At 33.3% G+C, this 25,887-nt stretch overlaps 13 non-coding genes across 13 annotated transcripts; 10 read left to right on the plus strand and 3 right to left on the minus strand.

Moving 5' to 3' along the window:
- Positions 1–162: 162 nt before the first annotated feature.
- Positions 163–234, plus strand: TRNAQ-UUG (transfer RNA glutamine (anticodon UUG)). The gene has a single exon. It is a non-coding gene; the product is annotated as a tRNA-Gln (tRNA).
- A 2,444-nt stretch (positions 235–2,678) lies between these two features.
- TRNAQ-UUG (transfer RNA glutamine (anticodon UUG)) lies at positions 2,679–2,750 on the plus strand. The gene has a single exon. It is a non-coding gene; the product is annotated as a tRNA-Gln (tRNA).
- Positions 2,751–5,194: 2,444 nt separating this feature from the next.
- Positions 5,195–5,266, plus strand: TRNAQ-UUG (transfer RNA glutamine (anticodon UUG)). Its single transcript has one exon. It is a non-coding gene; the product is annotated as a tRNA-Gln (tRNA).
- An 825-nt stretch (positions 5,267–6,091) lies between these two features.
- TRNAQ-CUG (transfer RNA glutamine (anticodon CUG)) lies at positions 6,092–6,163 on the minus strand. The gene has a single exon. It is a non-coding gene; the product is annotated as a tRNA-Gln (tRNA).
- Positions 6,164–7,710: 1,547 nt separating this feature from the next.
- TRNAQ-UUG (transfer RNA glutamine (anticodon UUG)) lies at positions 7,711–7,782 on the plus strand. The gene has a single exon. It is a non-coding gene; the product is annotated as a tRNA-Gln (tRNA).
- A 2,444-nt stretch (positions 7,783–10,226) lies between these two features.
- On the plus strand, positions 10,227–10,298 carry TRNAQ-UUG (transfer RNA glutamine (anticodon UUG)). Its single transcript has one exon. It is a non-coding gene; the product is annotated as a tRNA-Gln (tRNA).
- Positions 10,299–11,123: 825 nt separating this feature from the next.
- On the minus strand, positions 11,124–11,195 carry TRNAQ-CUG (transfer RNA glutamine (anticodon CUG)). The gene has a single exon. It is a non-coding gene; the product is annotated as a tRNA-Gln (tRNA).
- A 1,548-nt stretch (positions 11,196–12,743) lies between these two features.
- TRNAQ-UUG (transfer RNA glutamine (anticodon UUG)) lies at positions 12,744–12,815 on the plus strand. Its single transcript has one exon. It is a non-coding gene; the product is annotated as a tRNA-Gln (tRNA).
- A 2,444-nt stretch (positions 12,816–15,259) lies between these two features.
- On the plus strand, positions 15,260–15,331 carry TRNAQ-UUG (transfer RNA glutamine (anticodon UUG)). The gene has a single exon. It is a non-coding gene; the product is annotated as a tRNA-Gln (tRNA).
- An 825-nt stretch (positions 15,332–16,156) lies between these two features.
- TRNAQ-CUG (transfer RNA glutamine (anticodon CUG)) lies at positions 16,157–16,228 on the minus strand. Its single transcript has one exon. It is a non-coding gene; the product is annotated as a tRNA-Gln (tRNA).
- Positions 16,229–17,776: 1,548 nt separating this feature from the next.
- Positions 17,777–17,848, plus strand: TRNAQ-UUG (transfer RNA glutamine (anticodon UUG)). Its single transcript has one exon. It is a non-coding gene; the product is annotated as a tRNA-Gln (tRNA).
- A 2,444-nt stretch (positions 17,849–20,292) lies between these two features.
- Positions 20,293–20,364, plus strand: TRNAQ-UUG (transfer RNA glutamine (anticodon UUG)). The gene has a single exon. It is a non-coding gene; the product is annotated as a tRNA-Gln (tRNA).
- A 4,950-nt stretch (positions 20,365–25,314) lies between these two features.
- Positions 25,315–25,386, plus strand: TRNAQ-UUG (transfer RNA glutamine (anticodon UUG)). The gene has a single exon. It is a non-coding gene; the product is annotated as a tRNA-Gln (tRNA).
- The last annotated feature ends 501 nt before the right edge of the window (positions 25,387–25,887 follow it).

Consider the following 25,887-nt stretch of genomic DNA (forward strand, 5'->3'; position numbering starts at 1 on the left):
TTACTTGAGTCCTTTGTGCAACATCCTTCCCTAACATAGTTCAATAGGCAAAAGTTGAACAGAATAGAAAAGTTATATAATTCTGTTTGTCTTTGACTGTAGAAAATAAAAAATGTGAAATGTCCACATTGCTGCAGCAATTTGCTCCCCTGTCACATGGGAGGTTCCATGGTGTAATGGTTAGCACTTTGGACTTTGAATCCAAGGATCCGAGTTCAAATCTCGGTGGGACCACTTTCATGACTTATGACCAAATCTTTTTCTGTCAAGTGTATTCATAAATATCATAAATCTAACACGGGTAGAGTGAAACATTGATTTATTGATTGTATTTTTAAAGTCTATTTGATGTGAGCAAATGATAGAACTTTTAGAAAACATGGAAATAAAATGGCTCAAAATAATGAGATATTTTGTGAGCTGACTCTGTTTTCTCAACTCATCACAAGAGGCTGATCCAAGATATTACTTGTTTAAATCTTACTGTTATTGATAAGGGGAACACGGAACTTTTTTAATTGGAAAGCCTTCATTAAAAGAAAACTTGGGGAATCAAATTGTGTATTTTGGGGACAGAAGAGATGAACTTTTAAATAACAATCTTGAAATTAAGACACACAGATATTTACACTCTGTTTTTCTAAAGTAGATCCATAACCACAAAGTAGAATCTTTCGAAAGACATGTCAAATGTATTAATCTGAATTCCTCTTTCAAAGAAATTCACAATTAAATGCACTGTGTAAGTCAAGAATGTTGTCAGATAAGAAATCAGCAAAATTAACTATCTTATTACTGATCATAAAGATGAGAAAGGAAAATAACCTCTTGCTTAAATTGTGGATGGGAAAGAACAGTTTTTAGTTTTCAGCTTCAGTACTTATGTTTATGAATAATTCATTTCTTTATATTGTATTATCACTATCTAGATGGATATAGCCATGTGTACATAGATACATACTTATACGTTGATAAGTTTCAGTATAAAACTTTGACGTTATGTTTTTCCAAGTCCAAATTCTAAGAAATTAGTGAAATATTAAATCTCATAATTCAAGCAGGTCCCACGAGATTTGAACTCGGATCGCTGGATTCAGAGTCCAGAGTGCTAACTATTACACCATGGAACCCTGCCATACATGAGGGATTTTTCCATTGAGACAAAAGAGAGCGCATCAGTGCGGGGGCTTTTCTTACATTGATGAAAAGATATCTCAGTTGAATGCTCATAGTGTAAAGAGCTATAATGTGATTTGATTCTTTTCAGCTGCATTCTCCATAACAGTGTTAAATGTGCAAACGTTTATCAGGAAATGCAATTTACAAAATAATGATCATATTTGACTGAAGAATATTAAAACATTCTACATTTCCAAACTACTACATCCATTTCTCTGTCTCTCACATGGGTGGCTCCAAAGAGCAACAGTTGGCACTTTGGACTTTGCATGCAAAGGTACCAGTCCAATTCTTTGAGGTACTATTTTACTAATCTCGACCTTTTACATTTCTGTCATCTTTTGTTATTGATAGCTCCAATCCAACACCAGTAGGTTGAAAGAGAAAAATGTTGAATCCTTTCAAAATGTCCAACAGCTTGAACAAGTTACAGAAATACAAACTTTATAATACACATAACATCACATTCCTACACAAAATAGTGCGACATTACAAAATCCTATCCTGTTTTTCTCAAATGCATTTCAGAGGGCTGATTCCCAGCATTCCTTTTTGAAGATTTCCACACTATTGATAAGGCGAACATAGCACATTTTGAAAGAGATGTGTTCTTAAATCAAACCTAGAGAACCACAATGACGGTATCATTCAGATAGTACAAATGTTTTTTGTATATTAGTATGGAAATTGTGAAATAAAACATTTCTCATGCTGATTTTCAACAGTCGATCTGCAATCATGAAATATAAGCTTTTGCTTGGAGGCCTCAAAGGTACTGATCTAATTTTCTTTTTTAGAATTATTCACAGATCGTATGATATGCTTTGTACAAATCAACTATGTTGTTAGATCAAAATTGATTAAAAAGTGACTATCTCAATTTCAGGACATATAGAAGAGGAAGGAGAAGAAGCTCATGTTTCAAATGCGGAGAGGCAACAACTGTTCATTATTTTCACCTCTATTAATTATATGTATTTTTATAATGTATATATTTATATTTTCCGATAAATATACATAGACATATAGCGATATATAGGGAGATACAGACATATAAGTTGATACGTACAAGTTTATAAGTAAATGAGATGTTTTTCCAATTAATACTTCTAAGAACTGAATGGAAAAAAAATCGTAAAGTTTAGATAAGTCCCACTGAGCTTTGTACTTAGATCCCTGTTTTCAGAGTCCAGATTGACAAGCATAACACCATCAACCCACCTGTACCAGGTTGAGCTTTCCATTTTGGCAGAAGAGATTGCATTCACGGGGGAATCTTATCTTTTATTGCAAAATCTTATCTCACATAAAAAGTACTGTTCAACAGAGTCATAGCGTTACTTGAGTCCTTTGTGCAACATCCTTCCCTAACATAGTTCAATAGGCAAAAGTTGAACAGAATAGAAAAGTTATATAATTCTGTTTGTCTTTGACTGTAGAAAATAAAAAATGTGAAATGTCCACATTGCTGCAGCAATTTGCTCCCCTGTCACATGGGAGGTTCCATGGTGTAATGGTTAGCACTTTGGACTTTGAATCCAAGGATCCGAGTTCAAATCTCGGTGGGACCACTTTCATGACTTATGACCAAATCTTTTTCTGTCAAGTGTATTCATAAATATCATAAATCTAACACGGGTAGAGTGAAACATTGATTTATTGATTGTATTTTTAAAGTCTATTTGATGTGAGCAAATGATAGAACTTTTAGAAAACATGGAAATAAAATGGCTCAAAATAATGAGATATTTTGTGAGCTGACTCTGTTTTCTCAACTCATCACAAGAGGCTGATCCAAGATATTACTTGTTTAAATCTTACTGTTATTGATAAGGGGAACACGGAACTTTTTTAATTGGAAAGCCTTCATTAAAAGAAAACTTGAGGAATCAAATTTTGTATTTTGGGGACAGAAGAGATGAACTTTTAAATAACAATCTTGAAATTAAGACACACAGATATTTACACTCTGTTTTTCTAAAGTAGATCCATAACCACAAAGTAGAATCTTTCGAAAGACATGTCAAATGTATTAATCTGAATTCCTCTTTCAAAGAAATTCACAATTAAATGCACTGTGTAAGTCAAGAATGTTGTCAGATAAGAAATCAGCAAAATGAACTATCTTATTACTGATCATAAAGATGAGAAAGGAAAAGAACCTCTTGCTTAAATTGTGGATGGGAAAGAACAGTTTTTAGTTTTCAGCTTCAGTACTTATGTTTATGAATAATTCATTTCTTTATATTGTATTATCACTATCTAGATGGATATAGCCATGTGTACATAGATACATAATTATACGTTGATAAGTTTCAGTATAAAACTTTGACGTTATGTTTTTCCAAGTCCAAATTCTAAGAAATTAGTGAAATATTAAATCTCATAATTCAAGCAGGTCCCACGAGATTTGAACTCGGATCGCTGGATTCAGAGTCCAGAGTGCTAACTATTACACCATGGAACCCTGCCATACATGAGGGATTTTTCCATTGAGACAAAAGAGAGCGCATCAGTGCGGGGGCTTTTCTTACATTGATGAAAAGATATCTCAGTTGAATGCTCATAGTGTAAAGAGCTATAATGTGATTTGATTCTTTTCAGCTGCATTCTCCATAACAGTGTTAAATGTGCAAACGTTTATCAGGAAATGCAATTTACAAAATAATGATCATATTTGACTGAAGAATATTAAAACATTCTACATTTCCAAACTACTACATCCATTTCTCTGTCTCTCACATGGGTGGCTCCAAAGAGCAACAGTTGGCACTTTGGACTTTGCATGCAAAGGTACCAGTCCAATTCTTTGAGGTACTATTTTACTAATCTCGACCTTTTACATTTCTGTCATCTTTTGTTATTGATAGCTCCAATCCAACACCAGTAGGTTGAAAGAGAAAAATGTTGAATCCTTTCAAAATGTCCAACAGCTTGAACAAGTTACAGAAATACGAACTTTATAATACACATAACATCACATTCCTACACAAAATAGTGCGACATTACAAAATCCTATCCTGTTTTTCTCAAATGCATTTCAGAGGGCTGATTCCCAGCATTCCTTTTTGAAGATTTCCACACTATTGATAAGGCGAACATAGCACATTTTGAAAGAGATGTGTTCTTAAATCAAACCTAGAGAACCACAATGACGGTATCATTCAGATAGTACAAATGTTTTTTGTATATTAGTATGGAAATTGTGAAATAAAACATTTCTCATGCTGATTTTCAACAGTCGATCTGCAATCATGAAATATAAGCTTTTGCTTGGAGGCCTCAAAGGTACTGATCTAATTTTCTTTTTTAGAATTATTCACAGATCGTATGATATGCTTTGTACAAATCAACTATGTTGTTAGATCAAAATTGATTAAAAAGTGACTATCTCAATTTCAGGACATATAGAAGAGGAAGGAGAAGAAGCTCATGTTTCAAATGCGGAGAGGCAACAACTGTTCATTATTTTCACCTCTATTAATTATATGTATTTTTATAATGTATATATTTATATTTTCCGATAAATATACATAGACATATAGCGATATATAGGGAGATACAGACATATAAGTTGATACGTACAAGTTTATAAGTAAATGAGATGTTTTTCCAATTAATACTTCTAAGAACTGAATGGAAAAAAAATCGTAAAGTTTAGATAAGTCCCACTGAGCTTTGTACTTAGATCCCTGTTTTCAGAGTACAGATTGACAAGCATAACACCATCAACCCACCTGTACCAGGTTGAGCTTTCCATTTTGGCAGAAGAGATTGCATTCACGGGGGAATCTTATCTTTTATTGCAAAATCTTATCTCACATAAAAAGTACTGTTCAACAGAGTCATAGCCTTACTTGAGTCCTTTGTGCAACATCCTTCCCTAACATAGTTCAATAGGCAAAAGTTGAACAGAATAGAAAAGTTATATAATTCTGTTTGTCTTTGACTGTAGAAAATAAAAAATGTGAAATGTCCACATTGCTGCAGCAATTTCCTCCCCTGTCACATGGGAGGTTCCATGGTGAAATGGTTAGCACTTTGGACTTTGAATCCAAGGATCCGAGTTCAAATCTCGGTGGGACCACTTTCATGACTTATGACCAAATCTTTTTCTGTCAAGTGTATTCATAAATATCATAAATCTAACACGGGTAGAGTGAAACATTGATTTATTGATTGTATTTTTAAAGTCTATTTGATGTGAGCAAATGATAGAACTTTTAGAAAACATGGAAATAAAATGGCTCAAAATAATGAGATATTTTGTGAGCTGACTCTGTTTTCTCAACTCATCACAAGAGGCTGATCCAAGATATTACTTGTTTAAATCTTACTGTTATTGATAAGGGGAACACAGAACTTTTTTAATTGGAAAGCCTTCATTAAAAGAAAACTTGAGGAATCAAATTGTGTATTTTGGGGACAGAAGAGATGAACTTTTAAATAACAATCTTGAAATTAAGACACACAGATATTTACACTCTGTTTTTCTAAAGTAGATCCATAACCACAAAGTAGAATCTTTCGAAAGACATGTCAAATGTATTAATCTGAATTCCTCTTTCAAAGAAATTCACAATTAAATGCACTGTGTAAGTCAAGAATGTTGTCAGATAAGAAATCAGCAAAATGAACTATCTTATTACTGATCATAAAGATGAGAAAGGAAAAGAACCTCTTGCTTAAATTGTGGATGGGAAAGAACAGTTTTTAGTTTTCAGCTTCAGTACTTATGTTTATGAATAATTCATTTCTTTATATTGTATTATCACTATCTAGATGGATATAGCCATGTGTACATAGATACATAATTATACGTTGATAAGTTTCAGTATAAAACTTTGACGTTATGTTTTTCCAAGTCCAAATTCTAAGAAATTAGTGAAATATTATATCTCATAATTCAAGCAGGTCCCACCGAGATTTGAACTCGGATCGCTGGATTCAGAGTCCAGAGTGCTAACCATTACACCATGGAACCCTGCCATACATGAGGGATTTTTCCATTGAGACAAAAGAGAGCGCATCAGTGCGGGGGCTTTTCTTACATTGATGAAAAGATATCTCAGTTGAATGCTCATAGTGTAAAGAGCTATAATGTGATTTGATTCTTTTCAGCTGCATTCTCCATAACAGTGTTAAATGTGCAAACGTTTATCAGGAAATGCAATTTACAAAATAATGATCATATTTGACTGAAGAATATTAAAACATTCTACATTTCCAAACTACTACATCCATTTCTCTGTCTCTCACATGGGTGGCTCCAAAGAGCAACGCTTGGCACTTTGGACTTTGCATGCAAAGGTACCAGTCCAATTCTTTGAGGTACTATTTTACTAATCTCGACCTTTTACATTTCTGTCATCTTTTGTTATTGATAGCTCCAATCCAACACCAGTAGGTTGAAAGAGACAAATGTTGACTCCTTTCAAAATGTCCAACAGCTTGAACAAGTTACAGAAATACGAACTTTATAATACACATAACATCACATTCCTACACAAAATAGTGCGACATTACAAAATCCTATCCTGTTTTTCTCAAATGCATTTCAGAGGGCTGATTCCCAGCATTCCTTTTTGAAGATTTCCACACTATTGATAAGGCGAACATAGCACATTTTGAAAGAGATGTGTTCTTAAATCAAACCTAGAGAACCACAATGACGGTATCATTCAGATAGTACAAATGTTTTTTGTATATTAGTATGGAAATTGTGAAATAAAACATTTCTCATGCTGATTTTCAACAGTCGATCTGCAATCATGAAATATAAGCTTTTGCTTGGAGGCCTCAAAGGTACTGATCTAATTTTCTTTTTTAGAATTATTCACAGATCGTATGATATGCTTTGTACAAATCAACTATGTTGTTAGATCAAAATTGATTAAAAAGTGACTATCTCAATTTCAGGACATATAGAAGAGGAAGGAGAAGAAGCTCATGTTTCAAATGCGGAGAGGCAACAACTGTTCATTATTTTCACCTCTATAATTATATGTATTTTTATAATGTATATATTTATATTTTCCGATAAATATACATAGACATATAGCGATATATAGGGAGATACATACATATAAGTTGATACGTACAAGTTTATAAGTAAATGAGATGTTTTTCCAATTAATACTTCTAAGAACTGAATGGAAAAAAAATCGTAAAGTTTAGATAAGTCCCACTGAGCTTTGTACTTAGATCCCTGTTTTCAGAGTCCAGATTGACAAGCATAACACCATCAACCCACCTGTACCAGGTTGAGCTTTCCATTTTGGCAGAAGAGATTGCATTCACGGGGGAATCTTATCTTTTATTGCAAAATCTTATCTCACATAAAAAGTACTGTTCAACAGAGTCATAGCGTTACTTGAGTCCTTTGTGCAACATCCTTCCCTAACATAGTTCAATAGGCAAAAGTTGAACAGAATAGAAAAGTTATATAATTCTGTTTGTCTTTGACTGTAGAAAATAAAAAATGTGAAATGTCCACATTGCTGCAGCAATTTCCTCCCCTGTCACATGGGAGGTTCCATGGTGAAATGGTTAGCACTTTGGACTTTGAATCCAAGGATCCGAGTTCAAATCTCGGTGGGACCACTTTCATGACTTATGACCAAATCTTTTTCTGTCAAGTGTATTCATAAATATCATAAATCTAACACGGGTAGAGTGAAACATTGATTTATTGATTGTATTTTTAAAGTCTATTTGATGTGAGCAAATGATAGAACTTTTAGAAAACATGGAAATAAAATGGCTCAAAATAATGAGATATTTTGTGAGCTGACTCTGTTTTCTCAACTCATCACAAGAGGCTGATCCAAGATATTACTTGTTTAAATCTTACTGTTATTGATAAGGGGAACACGGAACTTTTTTAATTGGAAAGCCTTCATTAAAAGAAAACTTGGGGAATCAAATTGTGTATTTTGGGGACAGAAGAGATGAACTTTTAAATAACAATCTTGAAATTAAGACACACAGATATTTACACTCTGTTTTTCTAAAGTAGATCCATAACCACAAAGTAGAATCTTTCGAAAGACATGTCAAATGTATTAATCTGAATTCCTCTTTCAAAGAAATTCACAATTAAATGCACTGTGTAAGTCAAGAATGTTGTCAGATAAGAAATCAGCAAAATTAACTATCTTATTACTGATCATAAAGATGAGAAAGGAAAATAACCTCTTGCTTAAATTGTGGATGGGAAAGAACAGTTTTTAGTTTTCAGCTTCAGTACTTATGTTTATGAATAATTCATTTCTTTATATTGTATTATCACTATCTAGATGGATATAGCCATGTGTACATAGATACATACTTATACGTTGATAAGTTTCAGTATAAAACTTTGACGTTATGTTTTTCCAAGTCCAAATTCTAAGAAATTAGTGAAATATTAAATCTCATAATTCAAGCAGGTCCCACGAGATTTGAACTCGGATCGCTGGATTCAGAGTCCAGAGTGCTAACTATTACACCATGGAACCCTGCCATACATGAGGGATTTTTCCATTGAGACAAAAGAGAGCGCATCAGTGCGGGGGCTTTTCTTACATTGATGAAAAGATATCTCAGTTGAATGCTCATAGTGTAAAGAGCTATAATGTGATTTGATTCTTTTCAGCTGCATTCTCCATAACAGTGTTAAATGTGCAAACGTTTATCAGGAAATGCAATTTACAAAATAATGATCATATTTGACTGAAGAATATTAAAACATTCTACATTTCCAAACTACTACATCCATTTCTCTGTCTCTCACATGGGTGGCTCCAAAGAGCAACAGTTGGCACTTTGGACTTTGCATGCAAAGGTACCAGTCCAATTCTTTGAGGTACTATTTTACTAATCTCGACCTTTTACATTTCTGTCATCTTTTGTTATTGATAGCTCCAATCCAACACCAGTAGGTTGAAAGAGAAAAATGTTGAATCCTTTCAAAATGTCCAACAGCTTGAACAAGTTACAGAAATACGAACTTTATAATACACATAACATCACATTCCTACACAAAATAGTGCGACATTACAAAATCCTATCCTGTTTTTCTCAAATGCATTTCAGAGGGCTGATTCCCAGCATTCCTTTTTGAAGATTTCCACACTATTGATAAGGCGAACATAGCACATTTTGAAAGAGATGTGTTCTTAAATCAAACCTAGAGAACCACAATGACGGTATCATTCAGATAGTACAAATGTTTTTTGTATATTAGTATGGAAATTGTGAAATAAAACATTTCTCATGCTGATTTTCAACAGTCGATCTGCAATCATGAAATATAAGCTTTTGCTTGGAGGCCTCAAAGGTACTGATCTAATTTTCTTTTTTAGAATTATTCACAGATCGTATGATATGCTTTGTACAAATCAACTATGTTGTTAGATCAAAATTGATTAAAAAGTGACTATCTCAATTTCAGGACATATAGAAGAGGAAGGAGAAGAAGCTCATGTTTCAAATGCGGAGAGGCAACAACTGTTCATTATTTTCACCTCTATTAATTATATGTATTTTTATAATGTATATATTTATATTTTCCGATAAATATACATAGACATATAGCGATATATAGGGAGATACAGACATATAAGTTGATACGTACAAGTTTATAAGTAAATGAGATGTTTTTCCAATTAATACTTCTAAGAACTGAATGGAAAAAAAATCGTAAAGTTTAGATAAGTCCCACTGAGCTTTGTACTTAGATCCCTGTTTTCAGAGTCCAGATTGACAAGCATAACACCATCAACCCACCTGTACCAGGTTGAGCTTTCCATTTTGGCAGAAGAGATTGCATTCACGGGGGAATCTTATCTTTTATTGCAAAATCTTATCTCACATAAAAAGTACTGTTCAACAGAGTCATAGCGTTACTTGAGTCCTTTGTGCAACATCCTTCCCTAACATAGTTCAATAGGCAAAAGTTGAACAGAATAGAAAAGTTATATAATTCTGTTTGTCTTTGACTGTAGAAAATAAAAAATGTGAAATGTCCACATTGCTGCAGCAATTTGCTCCCCTGTCACATGGGAGGTTCCATGGTGTAATGGTTAGCACTTTGGACTTTGAATCCAAGGATCCGAGTTCAAATCTCGGTGGGACCACTTTCATGACTTATGACCAAATCTTTTTCTGTCAAGTGTATTCATAAATATCATAAATCTAACACGGGTAGAGTGAAACATTGATTTATTGATTGTATTTTTAAAGTCTATTTGATGTGAGCAAATGATAGAACTTTTAGAAAACATGGAAATAAAATGGCTCAAAATAATGAGATATTTTGTGAGCTGACTCTGTTTTCTCAACTCATCACAAGAGGCTGATCCAAGATATTACTTGTTTAAATCTTACTGTTATTGATAAGGGGAACACGGAACTTTTTTAATTGGAAAGCCTTCATTAAAAGAAAACTTGAGGAATCAAATTGTGTATTTTGGGGACAGAAGAGATGAACTTTTAAATAACAATCTTGAAATTAAGACACACAGATATTTACACTCTGTTTTTCTAAAGTAGATCCATAACCACAAAGTAGAATCTTTCGAAAGACATGTCAAATGTATTAATCTGAATTCCTCTTTCAAAGAAATTCACAATTAAATGCACTGTGTAAGTCAAGAATGTTGTCAGATAAGAAATCAGCAAAATGAACTATCTTATTACTGATCATAAAGATGAGAAAGGAAAAGAACCTCTTGCTTAAATTGTGGATGGGAAAGAACAGTTTTTAGTTTTCAGCTTCAGTACTTATGTTTATGAATAATTCATTTCTTTATATTGTATTATCACTATCTAGATGGATATAGCCATGTGTACATAGATACATAATTATACGTTGATAAGTTTCAGTATAAAACTTTGACGTTATGTTTTTCCAAGTCCAAATTCTAAGAAATTAGTGAAATATTATATCTCATAATTCAAGCAGGTCCCACCGAGATTTGAACTCGGATCGCTGGATTCAGAGTCCAGAGTGCTAACCATTACACCATGGAACCCTGCCATACATGAGGGATTTTTCCATTGAGACAAAAGAGAGCGCATCAGTGCGGGGGCTTTTCTTACATTGATGAAAAGATATCTCAGTTGAATGCTCATAGTGTAAAGAGCTATAATGTGATTTGATTCTTTTCAGCTGCATTCTCCATAACAGTGTTAAATGTGCAAACGTTTATCAGGAAATGCAATTTACAAAATAATGATCATATTTGACTGAAGAATATTAAAACATTCTACATTTCCAAACTACTACATCCATTTCTCTGTCTCTCACATGGGTGGCTCCAAAGAGCAACGCTTGGCACTTTGGACTTTGCATGCAAAGGTACCAGTCCAATTCTTTGAGGTACTATTTTACTAATCTCGACCTTTTACATTTCTGTCATCTTTTGTTATTGATAGCTCCAATCCAACACCAGTAGGTTGAAAGAGACAAATGTTGACTCCCTTCAAAATGTCCAACAGCTTGAACAAGTTACAGAAATACGAACTTTATAATACACATAACATCACATTCCTACACAAAATAGTGCGACATTACAAAATCCTATCCTGTTTTTCTCAAATGCATTTCAGAGGGCTGATTCCCAGCATTCCTTTTTGAAGATTTCCACACTATTGATAAGGCGAACATAGCACATTTTGAAAGAGATGTGTTCTTAAATCAAACCTAGAGAACCACAATGACGGTATCATTCAGATAGTACAAATGTTTTTTGTATATTAGTATGGAAATTGTGAAATAAAACATTTCTCATGCTGATTTTCAACAGTCGATCTGCAATCATGAAATATAAGCTTTTGCTTGGAGGCCTCAAAGGAACTGATCTAATTTTCTTTTTTAGAATTATTCACAGATCGTATGATATGCTTTGTACAAATCAACTATGTTGTTAGATCAAAATTGATTAAAAAGTGACTATCTCAATTTCAGGACATATAGAAGAGGAAGGAGAAGAAGCTCATGTTTCAAATGCGGAGAGGCAACAACTGTTCATTATTTTCACCTCTATTAATTATATGTATTTTTATAATGTATATATTTATATTTTCCGATAAATATACATAGACATATAGCGATATATAGGGAGATACATACATATAAGTTGATACGTACAAGTTTATAAGTAAATGAGATGTTTTTCCAATTAATACTTCTAAGAACTGAATGGAAAAAAAATCGTAAAGTTTAGATAAGTCCCACTGAGCTTTGTACTTAGATCCCTGTTTTCAGAGTCCAGATTGACAAGCATAACACCATCAACCCACCTGTACCAGGTTGAGCTTTCCATTTTGGCAGAAGAGATTGCATTCACGGGGGAATCTTATCTTTTATTGCAAAATCTTATCTCACATAAAAAGTACTGTTCAACAGAGTCATAGCGTTACTTGAGTCCTTTGTGCAACATCCTTCCCTAACATAGTTCAATAGGCAAAAGTTGAACAGAATAGAAAAGTTATATAATTCTGTTTGTCTTTGACTGTAGAAAATAAAAAATGTGAAATGTCCACATTGCTGCAGCAATTTCCTCCCCTGTCACATGGGAGGTTCCATGGTGAAATGGTTAGCACTTTGGACTTTGAATCCAAGGATCCGAGTTCAAATCTCGGTGGGACCACTTTCATGACTTATGACCAAATCTTTTTCTGTCAAGTGTATTCATAAATATCATAAATCTAACACGGGTAGAGTGAAACATTGATTTATTGATTGTATTTTTAAAGTCTATTTGATGTGAGCAAATGATAGAACTTTTAGAAAACATGGAAATAAAATGGCTCAAAATAATGAGATATTTTGTGAGCTGACTCTGTTTTCTCAACTCATCACAAGAGGCTGATCCAAGATATTACTTGTTTAAATCTTACTGTTATTGATAAGGGGAACACGGAACTTTTTTAATTGGAAAGCCTTCATTAAAAGAAAACTTGGGGAATCAAATTGTGTATTTTGGGGACAGAAGAGATGAACTTTTAAATAACAATCTTGAAATTAAGACACACAGATATTTACACTCTGTTTTTCTAAAGTAGATCCATAACCACAAAGTAGAATCTTTCGAAAGACATGTCAAATGTATTAATCTGAATTCCTCTTTCAAAGAAATTCACAATTAAATGCACTGTGTAAGTCAAGAATGTTGTCAGATAAGAAATCAGCAAAATTAACTATCTTATTACTGATCATAAAGATGAGAAAGGAAAATAACCTCTTGCTTAAATTGTGGATGGGAAAGAACAGTTTTTAGTTTTCAGCTTCAGTACTTATGTTTATGAATAATTCATTTCTTTATATTGTATTATCACTATCTAGATGGATATAGCCATGTGTACATAGATACATACTTATACGTTGATAAGTTTCAGTATAAAACTTTGACGTTATGTTTTTCCAAGTCCAAATTCTAAGAAATTAGTGAAATATTAAATCTCATAATTCAAGCAGGTCCCACGAGATTTGAACTCGGATCGCTGGATTCAGAGTCCAGAGTGCTAACTATTACACCATGGAACCCTGCCATACATGAGGGATTTTTCCATTGAGACAAAAGAGAGCGCATCAGTGCGGGGGCTTTTCTTACATTGATGAAAAGATATCTCAGTTGAATGCTCATAGTGTAAAGAGCTATAATGTGATTTGATTCTTTTCAGCTGCATTCTCCATAACAGTGTTAAATGTGCAAACGTTTATCAGGAAATGCAATTTACAAAATAATGATCATATTTGACTGAAGAATATTAAAAAATTCTACATTTCCAAACTACTACATCCATTTCTCTGTCTCTCACATGGGTGGCTCCAAAGAGCAACAGTTGGCACTTTGGACTTTGCATGCAAAGGTACCAGTCCAATTCTTTGAGGTACTATTTTACTAATCTCGACCTTTTACATTTCTGTCATCTTTTGTTATTGATAGCTCCAATCCAACACCAGTAGGTTGAAAGAGAAAAATGTTGAATCCTTTCAAAATGTCCAACAGCTTGAACAAGTTACAGAAATACGAACTTTATAATACACATAACATCACATTCCTACACAAAATAGTGCGACATTACAAAATCCTATCCTGTTTTTCTCAAATGCATTTCAGAGGGCTGATTCCCAGCATTCCTTTTTGAAGATTTCCACACTATTGATAAGGCGAACATAGCACATTTTGAAAGAGATGTGTTCTTAAATCAAACCTAGAGAACCACAATGACGGTATCATTCAGATAGTACAAATGTTTTTTGTATATTAGTATGGAAATTGTGAAATAAAACATTTCTCATGCTGATTTTCAACAGTCGATCTGCAATCATGAAATATAAGCTTTTGCTTGGAGGCCTCAAAGGTACTGATCTAATTTTCTTTTTTAGAATTATTCACAGATCGTATGATATGCTTTGTACAAATCAACTATGTTGTTAGATCAAAATTGATTAAAAAGTGACTATCTCAATTTCAGGACATATAGAAGAGGAAGGAGAAGAAGCTCATGTTTCAAATGCGGAGAGGCAACAACTGTTCATTATTTTCACCTCTATTAATTATATGTATTTTTATAATGTATATATTTATATTTTCCGATAAATATACATAGACATATAGCGATATATAGGGAGATACAGACATATAAGTTGATACGTACAAGTTTATAAGTAAATGAGATGTTTTTCCAATTAATACTTCTAAGAACTGAATGGAAAAAAAATCGTAAAGTTTAGATAAGTCCCACTGAGCTTTGTACTTAGATCCCTGTTTTCAGAGTCCAGATTGACAAGCATAACACCATCAACCCACCTGTACCAGGTTGAGCTTTCCATTTTGGCAGAAGAGATTGCATTCACGGGGGAATCTTATCTTTTATTGCAAAATCTTATCTCACATAAAAAGTACTGTTCAACAGAGTCATAGCGTTACTTGAGTCCTTTGTGCAACATCCTTCCCTAACATAGTTCAATAGGCAAAAGTTGAACAGAATAGAAAAGTTATATAATTCTGTTTGTCTTTGACTGTAGAAAATAAAAAATGTGAAATGTCCACATTGCTGCAGCAATTTGCTCCCCTGTCACATGGGAGGTTCCATGGTGTAATGGTTAGCACTTTGGACTTTGAATCCAAGGATCCGAGTTCAAATCTCGGTGGGACCACTTTCATGACTTATGACCAAATCTTTTTCTGTCAAGTGTATTCATAAATATCATAAATCTAACACGGGTAGAGTGAAACATTGATTTATTGATTGTATTTTTAAAGTCTATTTGATGTGAGCAAATGATAGAACTTTTAGAAAACATGGAAATAAAATGGCTCAAAATAATGAGATATTTTGTGAGCTGACTCTGTTTTCTCAACTCATCACAAGAGGCTGATCCAAGATATTACTTGTTTAAATCTTACTGTTATTGATAAGGGGAACACGGAACTTTTTTAATTGGAAAGCCTTCATTAAAAGAAAACTTGAGGAATCAAATTGTGTATTTTGGGGACAGAAGAGATGAACTTTTAAATAACAATCTTGAAATTAAGACACACAGATATTTACACTCTGTTTTTCTAAAGTAGATCCATAACCACAAAGTAGAATCTTTCGAAAGACATGTCAAATGTATTAATCTGAATTCCTCTTTCAAAGAAATTCACAATTAAATGCACTGTGTAAGTCAAGAATGTTGTCAGATAAGAAATCAGCAAAATGAACTATCTTATTACTGATCATAAAGATGAGAAAGGAAAAGAACCTCTTGCTTAAATTGTGGATGGGAAAGAACAGTTTTTAGTTTTCAGCTTCAGTACTTATGTTTATGAATAATTCATTTCTTTATATTGTATTATCACTATCTAGATGGATATAGCCATGTGTACATAGATACATAATTATACGTTGATAAGTTTCAGTATAAAACTTTGACGTTATGTTTTTCCAAGTCCAAATTCTAAGAAATTAGTGAAATATTATATCTCATAATTCAAGCAGGTCCCACCGAGATTTGAACTCGGATCGCTGGATTCAGAGTCCAGAGTGCTAACCATTACACCATGGAACCCTGCCATACATGAGGGATTTTTCCATTGAGACAAAAGAGAGCGCATCAGTGCGGGGGCTTTTCTTACATTGATGAAAAGATATCTCAGTTGAATGCTCATAGTGTAAAGAGCTATAATGTGATTTGATTCTTTTCAGCTGCATTCTCCATAACAGTGTTAAATGTGCAAACGTTTATCAGGAAATGCAATTTACAAAATAATGATCATATTTGACTGAAGAATATTAAAACATTCTACATTTCCAAACTACTACATCCATTTCTCTGTCTCTCACATGGGTGGCTCCAAAGAGCAACGCTTGGCACTTTGGACTTTGCATGCAAAGGTACCAGTCCAATTCTTTGAGGTACTATTTTACTAATCTCGACCTTTTACATTTCTGTCATCTTTTGTTATTGATAGCTCCAATCCAACACCAGTAGGTTGAAAGAGACAAATGTTGACTCCTTTCAAAATGTCCAACAGCTTGAACAAGTTACAGAAATACGAACTTTATAATACACATAACATCACATTCCTACACAAAATAGTGCGACATTACAAAATCCTATCCTGTTTTTCTCAAATGCATTTCAGAGGGCTGATTCCCAGCATTCCTTTTTGAAGATTTCCACACTATTGATAAGGCGAACATAGCACATTTTGAAAGAGATGTGTTCTTAAATCAAACCTAGAGAACCACAATGACGGTATCATTCAGATAGTACAAATGTTTTTTGTATATTAGTATGGAAATTGTGAAATAAAACATTTCTCATGCTGATTTTCAACAGTCGATCTGCAATCATGAAATATAAGCTTTTGCTTGGAGGCCTCAAAGGTACTGATCTAATTTTCTTTTTTAGAATTATTCACAGATCGTATGATATGCTTTGTACAAATCAACTATGTTGTTAGATCAAAATTGATTAAAAAGTGACTATCTCAATTTCAGGACATATAGAAGAGGAAGGAGAAGAAGCTCATGTTTCAAATGCGGAGAGGCAACAACTGTTCATTATTTTCACCTCTATTAATTATATGTATTTTTATAATGTATATATTTATATTTTCCGATAAATATACATAGACATATAGCGATATATAGGGAGATACATACATATAAGTTGATACGTACAAGTTTATAAGTAAATGAGATGTTTTTCCAATTAATACTTCTAAGAACTGAATGGAAAAAAAATCGTAAAGTTTAGATAAGTCCCACTGAGCTTTGTACTTAGATCCCTGTTTTCAGAGTCCAGATTGACAAGCATAACACCATCAACCCACCTGTACCAGGTTGAGCTTTCCATTTTGGCAGAAGAGATTGCATTCACGGGGGAATCTTATCTTGTATTGCAAAATCTTATCTCACATAAAAAGTACTGTTCAACAGAGTCATAGCGTTACTTGAGTCCTTTGTGCAACATCCTTCCCTAACATAGTTCAATAGGCAAAAGTTGAACAGAATAGAAAAGTTATATAATTCTGTTTGTCTTTGACTGTAGAAAATAAAAAATGTGAAATGTCCACATTGCTGCAGCAATTTCCTCCCCTGTCACATGGGAGGTTCCATGGTGAAATGGTTAGCACTTTGGACTTTGAATCCAAGGATCCGAGTTCAAATCTCGGTGGGACCACTTTCATGACTTATGACCAAATCTTTTTCTGTCAAGTGTATTCATAAATATCATAAATCTAACACGGGTAGAGTGAAACATTGATTTATTGATTGTATTTTTAAAGTCTATTTGATGTGAGCAAATGATAGAACTTTTAGAAAACATGGAAATAAAATGGCTCAAAATAATGAGATATTTTGTGAGCTGACTCTGTTTTCTCAACTCATCACAAGAGGCTGATCCAAGATATTACTTGTTTAAATCTTACTGTTATTGATAAGGGGAACACGGAACTTTTTTAATTGGAAAGCCTTCATTAAAAGAAAACTTGGGGAATCAAATTGTGTATTTTGGGGACAGAAGAGATGAACTTTTAAATAACAATCTTGAAATTAAGACACACAGATATTTACACTCTGTTTTTCTAAAGTAGATCCATAACCACAAAGTAGAATCTTTCGAAAGACATGTCAAATGTATTAATCTGAATTCCTCTTTCAAAGAAATTCACAATTAAATGCACTGTGTAAGTCAAGAATGTTGTCAGATAAGAAATCAGCAAAATTAACTATCTTATTACTGATCATAAAGATGAGAAAGGAAAATAACCTCTTGCTTAAATTGTGGATGGGAAAGAACAGTTTTTAGTTTTCAGCTTCAGTACTTATGTTTATGAATAATTCATTTCTTTATATTGTATTATCACTATCTAGATGGATATAGCCATGTGTACATAGATACATACTTATACGTTGATAAGTTTCAGTATAAAACTTTGACGTTATGTTTTTCCAAGTCCAAATTCTAAGAAATTAGTGAAATATTAAATCTCATAATTCAAGCAGGTCCCACGAGATTTGAACTCGGATCGCTGGATTCAGAGTCCAGAGTGCTAACTATTACACCATGGAACCCTGCCATACATGAGGGATTTTTCCATTGAGACAAAAGAGAGCGCATCAGTGCGGGGGCTTTTCTTACATTGATGAAAAGATATCTCAGTTGAATGCTCATAGTGTAAAGAGCTATAATGTGATTTGATTCTTTTCAGCTGCATTCTCCATAACAGTGTTAAATGTGCAAACGTTTATCAGGAAATGCAATTTACAAAATAATGATCATATTTGACTGAAGAATATTAAAACATTCTACATTTCCAAACTACTACATCCATTTCTCTGTCTCTCACATGGGTGGCTCCAAAGAGCAACAGTTGGCACTTTGGACTTTGCATGCAAAGGTACCAGTCCAATTCTTTGAGGTACTATTTTACTAATCTCGACCTTTTACATTTCTGTCATCTTTTGTTATTGATAGCTCCAATCCAACACCAGTAGGTTGAAAGAGAAAAATGTTGAATCCTTTCAAAATGTCCAACAGCTTGAACAAGTTACAGAAATACGAACTTTATAATACACATAACATCACATTCCTACACAAAATAGTGCGACATTACAAAATCCTATCCTGTTTTTCTCAAATGCATTTCAGAGGGCTGATTCCCAGCATTCCTTTTTGAAGATTTCCACACTATTGATAAGGCGAACATAGCACATTTTGAAAGAGATGTGTTCTTAAATCAAACCTAGAGAACCACAATGACGGTATCATTCAGATAGTACAAATGTTTTTTGTATATTAGTATGGAAATTGTGAAATAAAACATTTCTCATGCTGATTTTCAACAGTCGATCTGCAATCATGAAATATAAGCTTTTGCTTGGAGGCCTCAAAGGTACTGATCTAATTTTCTTTTTTAGAATTATTCACAGATCGTATGATATGCTTTGTACAAATCAACTATGTTGTTAGATCAAAATTGATTAAAAAGTGACTATCTCAATTTCAGGACATATAGAAGAGGAAGGAGAAGAAGCTCATGTTTCAAATGCGGAGAGGCAACAACTGTTCATTATTTTCACCTCTATTAATTATATGTATTTTTATAATGTATATATTTATATTTTCCGATAAATATACATAGACATATAGCGATATATAGGGAGATACAGACATATAAGTTGATACGTACAAGTTTATAAGTAAATGAGATGTTTTTCCAATTAATACTTCTAAGAACTGAATGGAAAAAAAATCGTAAAGTTTAGATAAGTCCCACTGAGCTTTGTACTTAGATCCCTGTTTTCAGAGTCCAGATTGACAAGCATAACACCATCAACCCACCTGTACCAGGTTGAGCTTTCCATTTTGGCAGAAGAGATTGCATTCACGGGGGAATCTTATCTTTTATTGCAAAATCTTATCTCACATAAAAAGTACTGTTCAACAGAGTCATAGCGTTACTTGAGTCCTTTGTGCAACATCCTTCCCTAACATAGTTCAATAGGCAAAAGTTGAACAGAATAGAAAAGTTATATAATTCTGTTTGTCTTTGACTGTAGAAAATAAAAAATGTGAAATGTCCACATTGCTGCAGCAATTTGCTCCCCTGTCACATGGGAGGTTCCATGGTGTAATGGTTAGCACTTTGGACTTTGAATCCAAGGATCCGAGTTCAAATCTCGGTGGGACCACTTTCATGACTTATGACCAAATCTTTTTCTGTCAAGTGTATTCATAAATATCATAAATCTAACACGGGTAGAGTGAAACATTGATTTATTGATTGTATTTTTAAAGTCTATTTGATGTGAGCAAATGATAGAACTTTTAGAAAACATGGAAATAAAATGGCTCAAAATAATGAGATATTTTGTGAGCTGACTCTGTTTTCTCAACTCATCACAAGAGGCTGATCCAAGATATTACTTGTTTAAATCTTACTGTTATTGATAAGGGAACACAGAACTTTTTTAATTGGAAAGCCTTCATTAAAAGAAAACTTGAGGAATCAAATTGTGTATTTTGGGGACAGAAGAGATGAACTTTTAAATAACAATCTTGAAATTAAGACACACAGATATTTACACTCTGTTTTTCTAAAGTAGATCCATAACCACAAAGTAGAATCTTTCGAAAGACATGTCAAATGTATTAATCTGAATTCCTCTTTCAAAGAAATTCACAATTAAATGCACTGTGTAAGTCAAGAATGTTGTCAGATAAGAAATCAGCAAAATGAACTATCTTATTACTGATCATAAAGATGAGAAAGGAAAAGAACCTCTTGCTTAAATTGTGGATGGGAAAGAACAGTTTTTAGTTTTCAGCTTCAGTACTTATGTTTATGAATAATTCATTTCTTTATATTGTATTATCACTATCTAGATGGATATAGCCATGTGTACATAGATACATACTTATACGTTGATAAGTTTCAGTATAAAACTTTGACGTTATGTTTTTCCAAGTCCAAATTCTAAGAAATTAGTGAAATATTAAATCTCATAATTCAAGCAGGTCCCACGAGATTTGAACTCGGATCGCTGGATTCAGAGTCCAGAGTGCTAACCATTACACCATGGAACCCTGCCATACATGAGGGATTTTTCCATTGAGACAAAAGAGAGCGCATCAGTGCGGGGGCTTTTCTTACATTGATGAAAAGATATCTCAGTTGAATGCTCATAGTGTAAAGAGCTATAATGTGATTTGATTCTTTTCAGCTGCATTCTCCATAACAGTGTTAAATGTGCAAACGTTTATCAGGAAATGCAATTTACAAAATAATGATCATATTTGACTGAAGAATATTAAAACATTCTACATTTCCAAACTACTACATCCATTTCTCTGTCTCTCACATGGGTGGCTCCAAAGAGCAACAGTTGGCACTTTGGACTTTGCATGCAAAGGTACCAGTCCAATTCTTTGAGGTACTATTTTACTAATCTCGACCTTTTACATTTCTGTCATCTTTTGTTATTGATAGCTCCAATCCAACACCAGTAGGTTGAAAGAGAAAAATGTTGAATCCTTTCAAAATGTCCAACAGCTTGAACAAGTTACAGAAATACGAACTTTATAATACACATAACATCACATTCCTACACAAAATAGTGCGACATTACAAAATCCTATCCTGTTTTTCTCAAATGCATTTCAGAGGGCTGATTCCCAGCATTCCTTTTTGAAGATTTCCACACTATTGACAAGGCGAACATAGCACATTTTGAAAGAGATGTGTTCTTAAATCAAACCTAGAGAACCACAATGACGGTATCATTCAGATAGTACAAATGTTTTTTGTATATTAGTATGGAAATTGTGAAATAAAACATTTCTCATGCTGATTTTCAACAGTCGATCTGCAATCATGAAATATAAGCTTTTGCTTGGAGGCCTCAAAGGTACTGATCTAATTTTCTTTTTTAGAATTATTCACAGATCGTATGATATGCTTTGTACAAATCAACTATGTTGTTAGATCAAAATTGATTAAAAAGTGACTATCTCAATTTCAGGACATATAGAAGAGGAAGGAGAAGAAGCTCATGTTTCAAATGCGGAGAGGCAACAACTGTTCATTATTTTCACCTCTATTAATTATATGTATTTTTATAATGTATATATTTATATTTTCCGATAAATATACATAGACATATAGCGATATATAGGGAGATACAGACATATAAGTTGATACGTACAAGTTTATAAGTAAATGAGATGTTTTTCCAATTAATACTTCTAAGAACTGAATGGAAAAAAAATCGTAAAGTTTAGATAAGTCCCACTGAGCTTTGTACTTAGATCCCTGTTTTCAGAGTCCAGATTGACAAGCATAACACCATCAACCCACCTGTACCAGGTTGAGCTTTCCATTTTGGCAGAAGAGATTGCATTCACGGGGGAATCTTATCTTTTATTGCAAAATCTTATCTCACATAAAAAGTACTGTTCAACAGAGTCATAGCGTTACTTGAGTCCTTTGTGCAACATCCTTCCCTAACATAGTTCAATAGGCAAAAGTTGAACAGAATAGAAAAGTTATATAATTCTGTTTGTCTTTGACTGTAGAAAATAAAAAATGTGAAATGTCCACATTGCTGCAGCAATTTGCTCCCCTGTCACATGGGAGGTTCCATGGTGTAATGGTTAGCACTTTGGACTTTGAATCCAAGGATCCGAGTTCAAATCTCGGTGGGATGACTTATGACCAAATCTTTTTCTGTCAAGTGTATTCATAAATATCATAAATCTAACACGGGTAGAGTGAAACATTGATTTATTGATTGTATTTTTAAAGTCTATTTGATGTGAGCAAATGATAGAACTTTTAGAAAACATGGAAATAAAATGGCTCAAAATAATGAGATATTTTGTGAGCTGACTCTGTTTTCTCAACTCATCACAAGAGGCTGATCCAAGATATTACTTGTTTAAATCTTACTGTTATTGATAAGGGGAACACAGAACTTTTTTAATTGGAAAGCCTTCATTAAAAGAAAACTTGAGGAATCAAATTGTGTATTTTGGGGACAGAAGAGATGAACTTTTAAATAACAATCTTGAAATTAAGACACACAGATATTTACACTCTGTTTTTCTAAAGTAGATCCATAACCACAAAGTAGAATCTTTCGAAAGACATGTCAAATGTATTAATCTGAATTCCTCTTTCAAAGAAATTCACAATTAAATGCACTGTGTAAGTCAAGAATGTTGTCAGATAAGAAATCAGCAAAATGAACTATCTTATTACTGATCATAAAGATGAGAAAGGAAAAGAACCTCTTGCTTAAATTGTGGATGGGAAAGAACAGTTTTTAGTTTTCAGCTTCAGTACTTATGTTTATGAATAATTCATTTCTTTATATTGTATTATCACTATCTAGATGGATATAGCCATGTGTACATAGATACATAATTATACGTTGATAAGTTTCAGTATAAAACTTTGACGTTATGTTTTTCCAAGTCCAAATTCTAAGAAATTAGTGAAATATTAAATCTCATAATTCAAGCAGGTCCCACGAGATTTGAACTCGGATCGCTGGATTCAGAGTCCAGAGTGCTAACTATTACACCATGGAACCCTGCCATACATGAGGGATTTTTCCATTGAGACAAAAGAGAGCGCATCAGTGCGGGGGCTTTTCTTACATTGATGAAAAGATATCTCAGTTGAATGCTCATAGTGTAAAGAGCTATAATGTGATTTGATTCTTTTCAGCTGCATTCTCCATAACAGTGTTAAATGTGCAAACGTTTATCAGGAAATGCAATTTACAAAATAATGATCATATTTGACTGAAGAATATTAAAACATTCTACATTTCCAAACTACTACATCCATTTCTCTGTCTCTCACATGGGTGGCTCCAAAGAGCAACAGTTGGCACTTTGGACTTTGCATGCAAAGGTACCAGTCCAATTCTTTGAGGTACTATTTTACTAATCTCGACCTTTTACATTTCTGTCATCTTTTGTTATTGATAGCTCCAATCCAACACCAGTAGGTTGAAAGAGAAAAATGTTGAATCCTTTCAAAATGTCCAACAGCTTGAACAAGTTACAGAAATACGAACTTTATAATACACATAACATCACATTCCTACACAAAATAGTGCGACATTACAAAATCCTATCCTGTTTTTCTCAAATGCATTTCAGAGGGCTGATTCCCAGCATTCCTTTTTGAAGATTTCCACACTATTGATAAGGCGAACATAGCACATTTTGAAAGAGATGTGTTCTTAAATCAAACCTAGAGAACCACAATGATGGTATCATTCAGATAGTACAAATGTTTTTTGTATATTAGTATGGAAATTGTGAAATAAAACATTTCTCATGCTGATTTTCAACAGTCGATCTGCAATCATGAAATATAAGCTTTTGCTTGGAGGCCTCAAAGGTACTGATCTAATTTTCTTTTTTAGAATTATTCACAGATCGTATGATATGCTTTGTACAAATCAACTATGTTGTTAGATCAAAATTGATTAAAAAGTGACTATCTCAATTTCAGGACATATAGAAGAGGAAGGAGAAGAAGCTCATGTTTCAAATGCGGAGAGGCAACAACTGTTCATTATTTTCACCTCTATTAATTATATGTATTTTTATAATGTATATATTTATATTTTCCGATAAATATACATAGACATATAGCGATATATAGGGAGATACAGACATATAAGTTGATACGTACAAGTTTATAAGTAAATGAGATGTTTTTCCAATTAATACTTCTAAGAACTGAATGGAAAAAAAATCGTAAAGTTTAGATAAGTCCCACTGAGCTTTGTACTTAGATCCCTGTTTTCAGAGTACAGATTGACAAGCATAACACCATCAACCCACCTGTACCAGGTTGAGCTTTCCATTTTGGCAGAAGAGATTGCATTCACGGGGGAATCTTATATTTTATTGCAAAATCTTATCTCACATAAAAAGTACTGTTCAACAGAGTCATAGCCTTACTTGAGTCCTTTGTGCAACATCCTTCCCTAACATAGTTCAATAGGCAAAAGTTGAACAGAATAGAAAAGTTATATAATTCTGTTTGTCTTTGACTGTAGAAAATAAAAAATGTGAAATGTCCACATTGCTGCAGCAATTTCCTCCCCTGTCACATGGGAGGTTCCATGGTGAAATGGTTAGCACTTTGGACTTTGAATCCAAGGATCCGAGTTCAAATCTCGGTGGGACCACTTTCATGACTTATGACCAAATCTTTTTCTGTCAAGTGTATTCATAAATATCATAAATCTAACACGGGTAGAGTGAAACATTGATTTATTGATTGTATTTTTAAAGTCTATTTGATGTGAGCAAATGATAGAACTTTTAGAAAACATGGAAATAAAATGGCTCAAAATAATGAGATATTTTGTGAGCTGACTCTGTTTTCTCAACTCATCACAAGAGGCTGATCCAAGATATTACTTGTTTAAATCTTACTGTTATTGATAAGGGGAACACAGAACTTTTTTAATTGGAAAGCCTTCATTAAAAGAAAACTTGAGGAATCAAATTGTGTATTTTGGGGACAGAAGAGATGAACTTTTAAATAACAATCTTGAAATTAAGACACACAGATATTTACACTCTGTTTTTCTAAAGTAGATCCATAACCACAAAGTAGAATCTTTCGAAAGACATGTCAAATGTATTAATCTGAATTCCTCTTTCAAAGAAATTCACAATTAAAT

This window comes from Lissotriton vulgaris, chromosome 4_1, assembly GCF_964263255.1.
Source record: "Lissotriton vulgaris chromosome 4_1, aLisVul1.2, whole genome shotgun sequence".
In the NCBI taxonomy this organism is placed as follows: Eukaryota; Metazoa; Chordata; class Amphibia; order Caudata; family Salamandridae; genus Lissotriton; species Lissotriton vulgaris.